Below are 13,264 nucleotides of genomic sequence, written 5' to 3' on the forward strand. Positions count from 1 at the left end.
CACAGGAGGGGCAGAGAAAGGAGGCAAGAAAAGCAATTCTTGCTACAGTGATTCCTGCTACAATCCCCAAATCTTGCCCCTGGTACACACTAAACTGAAGGCTAATGAAGGCAAAGAACTTTTGCAAACAAGGGATTTTCAGGCCTCGTTCAGATTTCATCATGGGGAGAAAAGAAAGAGCTTTTTCATTCCTATCTTCTCTCTCTCTCTCTCTCTCTCTTTAAAGTTCCCCTCCTTTTATTTTGTGAAGTTAAGCTCTCAGAATGAATGTATTAAGCAGTATCCCGGAAACCTGACTCATTTTTATGATACCACGAGTTTGCCTTATTAAAAGAAGAGGCGGGGAGGATGAGGGAAACACACAAGGATTTTATTCTCCTCTCCCAACTACACTCAAGTATAATGGGCATTCTTTGATAATATTTATGGTCTCTCAAACTGTAGATGACAGTGCCACATTATTGAAACTGCTCAATACCGGATGGAGGAGGCAGATAGAGGTCATATCTGCACTATAGACTGATGCTGTTTCTATCAGGCATGGTGCTGGACTGCTTTGCTTTAGCATGGGGAACCATTTGGGTGCCTTGTACCATATTTCTCTATCTGGCTCAGACAGTATTGTCTGCTCTGACCAGGAGCAGCATTCCTAGGTCTCAGGGTGCTTTGAGATGAGACTTTTGTTTTGCAATCGCCTTGCCTATTCCACAGAATTGTATGGGTGTGTGTGTATGAGGAGACATCTCCCATTTGCAGCCCTGTGTTTTCCCACCATTTTTTCTGTCTCTGTTTCGATCAGGAAAAAATCTATTAAAGAAGAAAACATAGAATAACTGCATGATGCCTTTTGATTGTTAGGGTGCTTCCAGACAGAGAGCTCCTCCCGCTAAAAATCAGAAGCAAAGTTGCAGCTAGGGTTCAACGTCCAGGTTCCCCACAGCTCAGGGGACGCCCAAATGACCATCCAAAAAGCAGCAGGTTGGACATCCTTGGCAATTTCCTACTTAAATATATCTTAAATCTGATAGCACTGTGGTCACTGTTTCCAATTGGTTTGACAACACTCACACCTCGTACTAGGTCCTGGGCAGCACAATTTAGGATTAAATCCAGGGTTGCCACCCCTCTAGTCAGTTCTGTTCTAAGTCACAGGAGTTTAGGGCATCGAGAAATGTAACCTCTCTGTCATGACTGGAACATGCATTTATCTAGTCAATGTGGGGGTAATTGGAGTCACACATTATTGCACAAATTCTTCGTTTGGATGCCTCCCTGATTTAATTTTCCTTCTCAAGATAACCCTGAGTGTTCTGATCTGAGGATGATAGCATGTCCCTATAGACTAGGAGTTCTAGAGACTTGGAGCCACCACTAAGAAGACCCTATTTCTAGCGCACATCAACCTCACTGATCTTAATGGCTGCCACTCGAGAAGAACCCCCAAGACAAATCTTAGCATATAGCAGGGGTGTTGAATCTCAGGCCCATGAGCCAAATCCAGCCTGCCTGTGGGGCCAATTTGGCTTTCTGGGATTCCCCAGATGGGTACACCCCCTTCCATGGCCCCATCTCCCTTCCCTGACAACTGATTATTTGGTGGTTTCCAGCTTTTCTGCATTCCCCCGCCCCCCGCCATTCTAAAAGGATGACATGCCTCTCCTAAGACCTAGTTACTGGCAATAAGACCTTTAAGCTACAATATGCTGGTGTTTTTCATTTTTTTTAACCCTTTTGTACATTGCTTTGGAGGGTCTTTGGCCCAAAGGCAGTATATAAATGAATAGTAACACAGCAAAACACAATCCACCACCCCCGCCCCGCCCCCCGCACACACATATTTCTGCCAGTTTGTTTCCAAGTGCAATTCAAGCTTCAAATCCCTGAACAGCTTGGGGCCAAGTATTTGAGGGGCTGTCTCCTCCCTTGTAAATCTTCCTGGCCTTTAGGATCAGTTGGTGCAGCCCTTGTGCACATGCCACTTGTCTTCTGAGGTATGGTTGGAGGCAATGCATGAGGGACCCATCTCGGGGCAGCGCCCTCTGTGTGGAACTCCCTGCCCCAAGACATCTGACTATCTTCTTCTTTCCTTGTGTTCTGCCAGTGTTTGGAAGCTTTCCTTTTTTCAGCAAGCCATGAGCCCTGTTGCTGTTTAAGTTATTGTCTATGAGTTTGGCTCTCTGGGTTCTTTTTTTATGCTGCTTTTAGTCTGGTGATGCGCAGTTTAATACCCAGTATTGAGAACATATTACACCTGTCCTGAAAGACCTGCACTGGTTGCCTATTGCTTTCCAGGCACAATTCAAGGTGATGGTTTTAACCTTTAAAGCCCTAAGGGTGCAATCCCATGCATATTTAGACAGAAAAAGTCTTACAGCTCCCAGCATTCCTCTATCTCTCTATCTAAGGGACAGCCTGTCTCACTATCAACCCAGCTAAGGGACTGCCTGTCTCACTATCAACCTGCCTGGGTTTTAGGATCCATAGGAGAGGCCCTTTTGAGGGCACCATTACCTGCACTTTCTCCAGTATTGCTCCTGAAGTGTGGAATGTGCTCCCTCTTCTCTTGGCCTTTAGAAATTGTGTGATGCATCTCTTCAATTTAACCTTTTAAAATATGTAGTTTTAATGTATTTTTTAATGTTCTAGTTTTTATTGTGTTATGGTTTTATTGTGTTAAATTGTTGTACACTGTTTTGATGGCTTTTCAGCAGATAAGGTAGCTTATAAATATTAATAATAATAATAGGTTTATTATTTTATTTTAATGATTAGACTGCTATTTTTACTTTCAGTTATATGTTTTGTACTTTGTTAGCCACTTGGAGCTCCTCCATTGGAGGGGAAAGCAAGATAGAAATGCCAGTATAAAAATGAAGAAACATTTCAGGGCTTAGGAGGCCTTTGAGGCCAGAGAATATAGCTCACAGGTGTCTCTCCTCTTTAGAAATTCACTGCTGGAAACGTGGTCATACTTGACCTTGTTTGTTTTTTCGGTGGGCTAAGTTCATGCCAACGCTCAACAGAAGGTTGAACAGTAAACAGAGGGGCTGGACGTTCCCATGCTCTTTGGGGCAAGCTGTGTCCCAGACAGAGACCTCACATGAACCAAGCTGGCTTTGCATTTGATTGTGTGTGTGCTCCAACCCACTAAGTGAGCTTGGCAGCACTTCTGAGCCCAGCGAAGAAAGACTTGGGCTGTGTCAACTAAATGGAAGAGAGAGGAAGGAGGCGGGGAGCAGGGGAGACAGTGTTGGCATGAGAAAACAGACAGATTCCTCATCATAAAGGAAGTCTCAGCCTTGCTCTACACATGTGGCAGAATGAGGTGGTAGAGTCTCAAGGTGGAAGAGTGGGCTGTACCACTTAGGATCATAGGAAGCTGCCTTATACTGAGTCAGAACACTGGCCCATCTAGCCCGGTATTGTCAACACTGACTGGCAGCAGCAGCTCTCCAGGATTTCAGGCAGGTATTTTTCCAACCCTACCTGGAGATGCTGGGGATTGAACTTTTGACCTTCTGCATCCACAGCATGTACTCTTCCACTGAGCTACAGTCCCTTCAAATAGCAGGTGGGGGAAGTCATATTTGAATGCATCCTCGTGTTAAAGAAACAACAAGCAAACACAACCGTCTTTGCATGTTAACAACACCAACAACAAATAGTCTTGTGGTACCTTAAAGACTAACACATTTATTATGGCATAAGCCGGGGTTAGGGGACCTCTTTCAGCCCAAGGGCTGAATTCAGTTTCACAGAAGCTCTGTCAAGCCACATTCCAGTGGTGGGTAGAGCCAAAGGCAAAAGGGGTGGGGCCAAAAACCACAAACTATGAACATATTTTAGCTTAAAGCTATTACTGCCAGTAACTAAGCCTTAGGAGAGGCATTTGAACCTTTTAGAAGGGGAGTGGGGGGACAGACACACTTCACAAAAGCCAGGAAACAACCAATCGGTGGATGGGGCCAGGCGAAGAGGTGCAGCCATCTGGGAAACCCCAGAGGGCTGGATTGGGACCCCAGATGGGCTAAATTTGGCCCGCAGGCCTGAGGTTCCCACCCCTGGCATAAGTTTTCATGGACTACAGTGCACTTCCTCAGGGAGAATGGTTCTAGCATGGTCTGCTCTTTGCTGTTCTAATTTATTTATTACATTTCTGTACTGCCCAATAGCCAAAGCTCTCTGGGCAGCTCACACCAATTAAAACCACAGAATTTATCATAAACTACAATATAAAATATAAAAGCTTAAAACTGCAATATAAATGTACAAACCACAAAAAACAGCAGTTTTTGAGTGTTCTACTTGCAGGCAGTTTTTATGCGAGGGGGCGTTTTACAATGTGATCTTTTTCCCCACCTGAAGCGGTACGGTCCTTTCCATCACCTCAGCACTCTGCCACGTCATGCTGCAGGTACAGACCAGGCCTCAGATCTGCTTGTAGAGGAGGAAGAAAGAACATCACCCACCAGGGCTGAAACTTGAGGCCTTGTCTTGACAGACAGCAACTTAGCATGTGAAGCTACACACACACACACACACACACACACACACACACGGAAAAGCTTCCCAGTCACCTGATTTAATTTCTTCTCACCAAGTTGCTGTGAAAGTAGGAGTGTGGTGGAGAGCTGATAACAGTAGTGTTATTGTCGGCTGTTTTTTAGATCGCTTTAGCCATGATTTGACTAAATTGTTGGGCATCATGGGATGGAACTTGTGGATTTTATTAAGCCTCTCCTCCCCCCCCCCCATTTATTTCCTTTGAGCACTGGATGAAGCCCTGCTCCAGGGGAGACCTGCTGAAAATAGGTTTTGACTAAACAGCAACTCTGCAAACCTTAGGCTGCAATCCTATACCCATTTTCCTGGGAATGGGCCCCACTGAACTCACCAATGAACTCACACCAGTTGCCGGGGGACATGGGCAGGACGGTGCTGTTGCACTCATGTCCTGCTTGCGGGTTTCCCGTGGGCAGCAGGTTGGTCACCATGTGAACAGATTGCTAAACTTAGACGGTTCCTTGGTCTGATCCAGCAGGGCTCTTCTTATGTTCTTACGTTCTGAGTAGACATGTACAGGATTGCACTGTTAGAGGCACTTTCTCACTCTCCTTTTTGATCCTGCTATTCAAAAAAGCATTTTTGCAAACTGTGGTTTGTTTTTCCTGATTTTTTTGTATTTTTAATGTATTTATTTGAAAAATTTGTAAACCACACCTTCTTTCCCAAAAGGATTTCAGTACATAAAACGACTTAGAAACAATACAATACAAACAGTCCCCCCAATTAAGAAACATACATTTATAAATGCTCGTTGAAAACTCACACACCAAAGCAATCAGGTTACAATTAACCAGTGCTGTCAAGGGAGTATTCTGCCCACAATGAAAGGGCACCTTTGCTGTTGTTATTATATCGTTATTATTTTCATATTTCACTTCTAAAGCAAGCTGTTGTGACTCAGAGGCAGTCTGTGCAAACTAGAGGCACGTCTTCGTTTCGTTTCTTTCTTATACTGGTGGCCTCCCTCCTGTAGAAAGCGAGAGGGCATGGGGAGGGGAGGAAAGCAAGCGTGGGGTAGTGGTTAGGGTGTGGAACTGGGACTCGGGAAATTTGGGTTCTAGTCCCCACTCAGCCATGAAGCTGACCGGGTTGACTTTGGGCCAGTCACTGACTCTCATCCTAACCTACCTCACAGGGTTTTTGTGAGGATAAAATGGAGAAGAGGAGGGCAGGGTCGCCTCGGGTTCTTCGCAAGAGGAAAATAAAGGTAGGACAGAAATGTAACAATAAGGAAATAAAAATGCACGCGCTCTGCGCATGCTCGAAGGCAGCCCTGCATGTGACGGCGCGCCCGAGCTGGGGCAGAGAAGGTGCTCGCCTCCCGCGCGCGCCCCTGGGGGCTTGCCTGGGGCGCGCTCCTCTCTCCATCCTGGGCAGCAGCGGCGGAGGCGGCTCGAGCGTCGCGCCTGCCGGCCTGCCTGCCTCGCGCGCCCTCTTTAGGAGCCGAGACCTTCTCCTCGGGACGCGACTGGTGGGAACTGGGGAGCCACCCGAGGGAGGCCGGCACGCGGTACGCGCCCGCCGCCGCCGCCGCCGCCCTGTGCCGTGCGCGCACCTCGCTCGCCCGGCGGGCGCGTCGCGAGCCGCTCAGTCGCGTGGCTTGCGCGCAGCCTTCGGGTGCGCCCTGCTCTCTCGCCCGTCTTTCTCTTGCCAGCCCTCTCGCGACCCGCCGCTGCCCAGGCGAAGGAACCTCTTGTTACTACCTATCCAGCGGTGCAGCTAGGGCCCCTCAGCCCAGGGGTCCCGCAAAAGACCACCTCGAGAGCCGCGGCTGACGAGGGCGGCAGGGCTCCCCGTTTTATCCCTGTAGTCCTGATGGTGCGATGACTTCAGCGAGCTTAAAATGCAACACTGCACATGCTCAGACCTATTTGCTCTTTCTTTGTTTTTTAAATCAGGGTAGGCAAACAGTTTTGTTATTATTCTAACTGGTCAGGAACAGAGAAGCCATTGTAAAGCCTGGAAGTGTGGCTGGGAGCTGAGGAGAAATGCTAGTTGTGTGCTTTGCGTGACCATCTAAAGGGCCCCCCCAAAAAGACCATTAAGCCCAGTGTCTTAAAACTACCAAATTGCGCCACTAAATACAGAGCCCATTAAAGAAAAGTTAAGGGTGCATTTGAGCATGTGCAGAGGGTATTTTCTTCCACTCCACACATGGATTAACCACAGCCTCTTGTATTCCATAGCAGGGCATCAATTACAACAGGAGAGAGGGAAAGGGAGGTGTTTCTGAGCATACACAAAGAGTGGCTCTTAATTTACAACCTATTTCCATGCCAGGTCTTCAGTTAAAAAAAGAAGATAGAGGCACACAAAAACATGACTGAGATGTACAAAATCATGCATGGTGTGGAGAATGTGGAAAAGGAGACATTTTTCTCCCTCTCTCAAAATACTAGAGCCATGAAGCTGGCTGGTGGGAGATTCAGGACAGATAAAAGGAAGGACTTCTTCACACAGTGCATGGTTAAACTATGGAATTCGCTACCACAAGATGTAGTGATGTCCACCCATTTGGATGGCTTTAAGGAGGATTAAACAAATTCCTGGTGGAGAAGGCCATCAACAGCTACTAGTCCTGATGGCAATGTGCTTCCTCCAGAACCAGAGGCAGTGATCCTGTGTACACCAGTTGCTGGGGAACACGGGTGGGAGGGTGCTGCTGTGCTCATGCCCTGCTTGTGGGTTCCTGGTCAACAGCTGGTTGGCTGCTGTGTGAACAGAATGATGGACTAGGTGGACCCTTGGTCTGATCCAGCAGGGCTCTTCTCATGATCTTAAGTTCTATAAGGGCACTTTTGATTGTGCATAGTGGTGGCACGGGGGTGGGGGGGATTGGAGAGGGCACAGAAGCAGATGGGAAGTGCCTTTTCTCTGAGTAACACCAGCAGTTGTGGTAAGGAGACTACTTGTTTAGGGGGGCACTTGCCCTCCGTCCCCTTATCTCATACTTCCTGTGCTTGTGCACAAAGTCGTTCTCCCCAAGTGCCAATTAACTATAACGTAGTGTTTGTTTTTTAAGTGAAAATATACACATTTTTTTAAAAACCAGGAAAAAACATTTGCAGTCTTAGTAAAACAAACCATGTTCTGCCTGCTGTTCTTGTTGTTGTTGTTTTAATTCTAAGGCATCGGTTAAGAAAAGGAGGGAAGCGTGTCTTTAAGCATGCACAGAGTGCCTCTTAGTCACATCCTATTTTCAATACAAGCTGGCCAGTAAAAAGCAAAAAGAGGATATGCGCCAAGTGCCTTATCTATCACCTTTGTCTAAGCATTAATTGTTTTCAATGTTCAAATACCAATAAGAAAAAAACACACATGGGTGCTTCTGTGCATGTGGAGAGTGTCTTTTCCTCACCACTGATGAGATGAGGACAGTACCACTGCCTCTTTTCAATGCCAAGGCTCAGGACTTGTGAAGCAATGGCAAAGAAGAAAGCTCACTAAAGCATGTGCAGAGTGCATTTGCCTATGCACTGATTACACGCATGTTTTCTCAACTGACTGGTGAGGTTTCAGACAGGAATCTTTCCCAGCTATACTTGGAAAGGAACCTGGGAACTCTTGCATGCAAAACAGGTGCTCTGCTACTGAACTGTATACATCCCTTCCTGGAAACATGAATCAGATGCAAATGAATCTGAATTCATGCCTAACAAAATAACACCTCGGTTGAAGGAGAGTACCCTGAGCATGTTCAGAATGCTCTTAGGGAACATAGGAAGCTGGTTACTTCCTAGCTCTGTAAAATTGGAAAAAGGGCAGAAAGGGGCAACTAAAATGATCAAGGGGGCCGCGGTGGCTTAGTGGTCAAGACGCTGAACTGCAGACTGGAAGGTCGGCAGGTCAGCAGTTCGAGACCTGAGTGCTGCATGACGGAGTGAGCTCCCGTCTTCAGTCCCAGCTCCTGCCAACCCAGCAGTTCGAAAGCAAGAAATTGCAAGTAGATAAATAGGTACCGCCTCGGCGGGAAAGGTAACAGCGTTCCGTGCACCTCGGTGTTCAGTCACGCCGGCCACATGACCACGGAAGCATCTTCGGACAGCGCTGGCTCTTCGGCTTAGAAACGGGGATGAGCACCACACCCTAGAGTCGGACACGACTGGTTGGGGACACCTTTTTAAAATGATCAAGGGGCTGGAGCAACTAGGCTATGAGGGAAAGTTACAACAGCTGGGATTGTTTTGCTTGGAGAAAAGGCGAGTAAGGGGAGATGTGACAGAGGTGTACAGAATTATGCCTGGTGTGGAGAAAGTGGATAGGGAGACATTTTTCTCCCTCACTAGCACTCAGTGGGGTCATCCCATGAAGCTGATAGGTGAGAGATTTGGGACAAATAAAAGGAAGTCCTTGTTCACACAATGCGTGATTAAACTATGGAATTTGCTGCCGCAGGATGTAGTGATGGCTATATTTGGTATTCAACAAATTCCTGGAGGAGGAGGCTATCAATGGCTACTATTCCTGATGGCTATATGCCACCTCCATTATCAGAGGCCATATGCCTGTGTACACTAGTTGCTGGGGAACATGGGCGGGAGGGTGCTGTTGCACTCCTGTCCTGCTTGTGGGTTTCCTGTGGGAAGCTGGTTGGCTACTGTGTGAACAGAATGCTGGACTAGATGGACCCTTGGTCTGATCCAGCAGGGCTCTTCTGATCTTCTCCTTCCTCCTCCTCCTCCTCTTATTAATTGCATTTCTATACTGCCCCATAGCCGAAGCTCTCTGGGCAGTTTACAAAAGTTAAAACATTAAATACAATATAAAAAGTTTAAAAGCCATTTACCAAAAAGCACATAAAAGCACACAAGCAATATACACAAACAACATATAATTAAAAACAACATTGAACTATCAGACATAAATAAAGACACATCCAGGACCGATTAAAACTCATCATGTGCTGCCAAGTACCTGGGAAAAGAGGTAGGTCTTAACCTGGTGCCGAAAAGATAATAATGTTGGTGCCAGGCAGACCTCATCAGGGAGCTTGTTCCATAGATGTTGGGCCACCACTGAGAAGGCCCTCTCCCTCGTTGCTGCTTTCTGAGCTTCCCAACACTTATGCTCAGTGTCGTCAACACTGCCTGGCAGCGCTTTTCCATGGTTTCAGATGGTCATTCCCAGCCATATCTGGAGATACGGGGACTGAACTTGGGACCTGGCAACACTGAACTAGATGTGCCCATGGTATGAATCAGTATAGCAGCATTGTATGTTCATATTGCCCCCCCCCATTTTGGGGGGGGAAAGGGGTATTTTTGCATATTTTGACAGCTGTATGCTCCCCCACCCCACTATCTCCAGCAGTGAAGTCCACATGTCTTGAGTTTTCTTTTTTTATATATTTTAAGCATAGCAAAGACAAGTATACTGATTCTCTGCACCCACTTCTCAGCTAGGCTACCCAGCCCATCTGCCATCCAGTCCACAGGGACTGGATATGATTAGCAACATTAGGAAACTAAAGCCCTCTTTCCCCCCTACTTAATAATCTGTTGGCTGGAATAGTCTGGTAAACAGAAATCTAAATTCTGGAATCTCTCCAGTTTTTACTCACTGGAGGTCAAACATCTCATCATAGGGAAAACAGGCCACAGGAAGCTGGTTGGGGAGGAGGGAGGGGAAGCTGTCAGGAGGCCTCCAAAGCTTTATGTTCCCAGAACTCGGCAGGCCTGTAGCTTTCTGCTCTATTAATCCTTTCCAAATTCTGTCCTCGCTTTAAGGCATGTGTTCTTACGAAATCTGCACAGACCAGGTCTCCTTGCCAAGATGAGACCGAGGGTCTGCTGTGTCCATCAAGAGTTCAACATTCTCAGCTTGAGAAAGTCACAGGTTGCATCTTTAAAAATCTTGAGTTTATTTCAAACAAACAAAACTAGCAAACTATTCACTGGGATGACATGCAGTTGATAAAATAATCAAGCTAATAATGTATAACCTTTAGTTCACCCTGGCTTGGGAAGCAAGATTTTAGACCTGTAAACCTGTGTGGGCTAGTTGTGAATACTCAGTGGGTTTTGTATTATTATTATTATTATTATTATTATTATTATTATTATTATTTCACTTTGCACATGCTCAGAGATACTTTCACCTTAGTTGATTAAGCCCTAGACACTAACACCAACAAAAGGGTTCCTGTGGACCCTGCCTGAAATTAAACCCAGAAACTTCTGATTATAAATTCCGGAAGATTAATTATAAGTAGGCCCTCAAAGGTGATGGAGGGAGAGGAGTTTATATCTACAGAGATTCACCAAAGCCCATTTTCCGTGCTGCAATTAAGGTCTGGAACATGCTATAATAGATTGTTTTTGAGGCATGTTCATTTTCCTCGCCAGTTACCACTGGAGTAGCCTATCCACTCAGTACTGGGATTTGGGATGCAGGGGGGTGCAGACTTTTACACAGGATGGAGCTCCACTACCTCTCTCTCTCCAAAAGTTCTCCAATCTCCACTGAATCCCCCTGCCAGTTTTTGAATGCTTAAAATATTGGCAGCTACACTCTTAAAGTATTGTGAAGGTTACGCCCAGCTGCTGGGATCAAACTGCTTTTCCCTAGCCCACCAGAGACTCCAAACAAGCCCGGGCAATTGCTTCTAGTTGGATTTACCACGTAGGCGGCCTGGCACTTGCCACAGCAGTCAGAACACAACGCAAGTTCCCCAGTTGCTGGCATTTTTTCCTTCCTAATCCTGAGCCAGCAGGACCAATGCTGAATGCTTCCCAGCTGGATGCCGCTGTTACATGCATAATAATTTTTTCCCCCGCTTGGCCCATGTACTGCATCTGTGGGCCAGACACCCCTGTGTAGACTTGGAAAGTTAACAGCATCCTCCCTTCTTGCTCCAGGCAGAAGTTTGGCTGTCTTGGCAGTTCCAGAGATCTCGTGCGTCAAAGGAACCCATTAAGTCATGTGGGATTTCTGAGGGCCTGGCCCATTGTCAATTGGGGGGGGCGATAGGGTTCCATTATGGGAGAAAAGGAAGGCAAGATAGTTGTCCCCACAACCCCATGTTTCAGATTATTCCTTTATTTCTGGCAAGCTCACTGGTTCCCAAATCTGCATTTGTCTTGTAAAGTTGATGGGGGGGGGATTTTTTTTTCAGGGTAGAAGCAGCAGGTTTTAAGAGAGAGTGCTTAACCCTTTTCATGTCAGCTCAGCCTCCCCTACAAATATCCATCAGGCAGGGAAAAGCTTTACCTGCAGGTAACTCCTGCCTGATGTGTAGCTTTTAATGGCACAAGAGCCCTGGCTGGGCAGCGGGGTGGAGAAAGAATTGCATTGTCAAGTTGTTCTGTGTAATACACAGAAGTCTCCATAAACATGGGAAGTCATATGAACAAGAATGGACAAACATGTCTATTACATTTATTGTACATTGGGTGGCTTCCTTTTTCAGCAACTGCCGAAAACACAGAAATGCATGCGGTTGTGCTTTCCCAGCAAGGAGAGGGGATAATAGGGAAAGCTTCACCTGTTGTATTTCAACCTAGCAGGCAGCCGTTAAATGTACAGGGGCCCTTGTGTGGAGGAGGAGGAGGAGGAGGAGAGAGAGAAGGTGGCAATCCCCTTTCTACCAGGTTTGCTTTGTGGGTCTTCTTTGTGCATCAGTATCTGTCCGATTTGCTCAAAACCCTTAAACCCCAAAGGCAGGACAAGCCTAGAATAAACACACACACATGCACATACACAATTGGTGACTTGTTCCAAGCAGGGTGGTGGTGGAGCGGCTGAGGGGGAAGGGGGGGAGCAAAATTTCCTGCTGGCCTCCCTTTTAAAAAAGAAGGTGTGCTGTTTGTTCAAGGCTATCCAAACATTTGCAAAGGCTCCGGCAGCCAGGGAATGCGCAAGGCGGTGTGTCCTAGGCGTGGGAAAGTGTTGCTCTCCTCAACCTTTTGCGAGCCTCGTTCCTCCCCCCCCCCTCCCTCAGGCAAGCAAGCGGTTCAATTAAAAAAAAAGAACCCAGTGCCAAGAGATTTATTGAGCTGATAATGACAGCTTCAGTCAGCAGCAAGTAGACATAGGAGAGAGGCGAGGAGGAGGGGGGAAGGGGAGAGGCTCCAGATCACAGGAGAAAGAAAGAGAAGAAAGTGTACATCTGAGCCAGGAAGGATCTGGTGTCAGAGGAAGGTGAGAGAATGGAGAAGGAGACCTGCTGTTGTTAGCTGGTTTCGGTGGGTAATCGCTAGGATGAAAGCTGTCAGGAGGAGGGTAGAGTTGCCACTGTTCTGGTTTGGCCTCCTATCCTAGTGCTTTAAAAGCCACTGTTTCTCTGACCACTGACACACACTGTTGTTGTTTTATGAAGGAGAGGTATATTTCATGCTTATACCACACACAAGAAAAGTTCACTTTTACAATGATACACCCTCTGGAGCCCACCCTCCCTTGTGTATCTGCATGAGTCACTGCTCTGGGATTGGAAGGAAGCCACTCCAGAGCAGAGATTCAAAACACAATGGGCATCCTCTTCTGGGAACAGCTAATCCTGGTGCACTGGGAGTGTCCAAATGATCTAATCATACCCAATTTCATGGCAAATTTACCCACCCCCTCCACAGCAGAATCTGATTGGAGGAGGCCACTTCAGGATGGTGACTCATGCAAAAACACAACAGGCATACTCCTCTGAAGGCCGGTAGCCCTGCTACATGGGGAGTGGCAGTTATCTAACCATGCCTAATTTCAT

General features: G+C 46.8%; 1 protein-coding gene and 1 long non-coding RNA gene across 3 annotated transcripts in view; one reads left to right on the plus strand and one right to left on the minus strand.

The window, feature by feature from the left end:
• Window positions 1-3,675: 3,675 nt before the first annotated feature.
• On the minus strand, window positions 3,676-6,380 carry LOC146335240 (uncharacterized). The gene is made up of 3 exons (XR_014786022.1): window positions 6,270-6,380; window positions 4,895-5,064; window positions 3,676-4,434 (listed from the first exon to the last, which is right to left on the minus strand). It is a non-coding gene; the product is annotated as an uncharacterized LOC146335240 (long non-coding RNA).
• PERM1 (PPARGC1 and ESRR induced regulator, muscle 1) overlaps window positions 5,558-13,264 on the plus strand; it is a 60,346-nt gene continuing 52,639 nt past the window's right edge. Inside the window, exon 1 of one of the 2 annotated variants that reach the window (XM_084822006.1) lies at window positions 5,558-5,773. The gene's annotated coding sequence lies outside the window, so the exon portion shown is untranslated. The remainder of the gene's footprint in view (window positions 5,774-13,264) is intronic. The other variant, XM_084822007.1, reaches the window with a different exon arrangement.

The sequence above is a fragment of the Heloderma suspectum genome, chromosome 15, assembly GCF_057233095.1.
Source record: "Heloderma suspectum isolate Gila_16-S chromosome 15, 16-S_ref, whole genome shotgun sequence".
Classification (NCBI taxonomy): domain Eukaryota; kingdom Metazoa; phylum Chordata; class Lepidosauria; order Squamata; family Helodermatidae; genus Heloderma; species Heloderma suspectum.